The sequence below is a fragment of the Eurypyga helias genome, unplaced genomic scaffold, assembly GCF_000690775.1.
Source record: "Eurypyga helias isolate BGI_N326 unplaced genomic scaffold, ASM69077v1 scaffold34277, whole genome shotgun sequence".
Classification (NCBI taxonomy): Eukaryota; Metazoa; Chordata; class Aves; order Eurypygiformes; family Eurypygidae; genus Eurypyga; species Eurypyga helias.
In genome coordinates, this window is record NW_010264414.1 from 22,696 (window position 1) to 23,260 (window position 565).

The following is a 565-nucleotide window of genomic DNA, read 5'->3' on the forward strand; positions in this document are numbered from 1 at the left end:
CGCGCGTGGAGGGAGCGCCACGCTTCAAGTACCAAGTGGCTTGAAGGATGTGAGCAAACCAGAAGCAGGTTTTGCAGTGACCAACTTTCCCTAAAACGGGACACTGCGGGCAGTTCTGGAATTCATTTTTTCAGGAGAGGCAGTAGTGGTCTCGCACTACGGTGCAACGTCCTTACCTCTCCAGCTGCTGCCTCGGCAGTGACCCACGGCTCAGATTTGTATGTACTGCAGCCATGTGAGCAGTTACAGAGCTGCCCCGGGAAGCCGCTTTCCCTCCGCGTTTTGGAGGAGCCGAGACCAGAGGCAAAGGCAGATGCTGTCATCCTTCACAGGGCTGGACTTGTCCATGTTCTCTGGCCCTTCCGTCGCTCTTCCTGTCCTTTGCAGCCAGAGGGAAGTGCTGCTGCTGCGTTCTGTTGGAGAAGGGTTAAGTGGAGCCGCGATCTGGTAACTGTAGAGGTGATTTGTAGAATGATCTGTCATGAATTTTATGATCATGGATGAAATGATGGACGAAAGACTGAACATGAGCCGGCGAAATGATGGACGAAAAACTGAACATGAG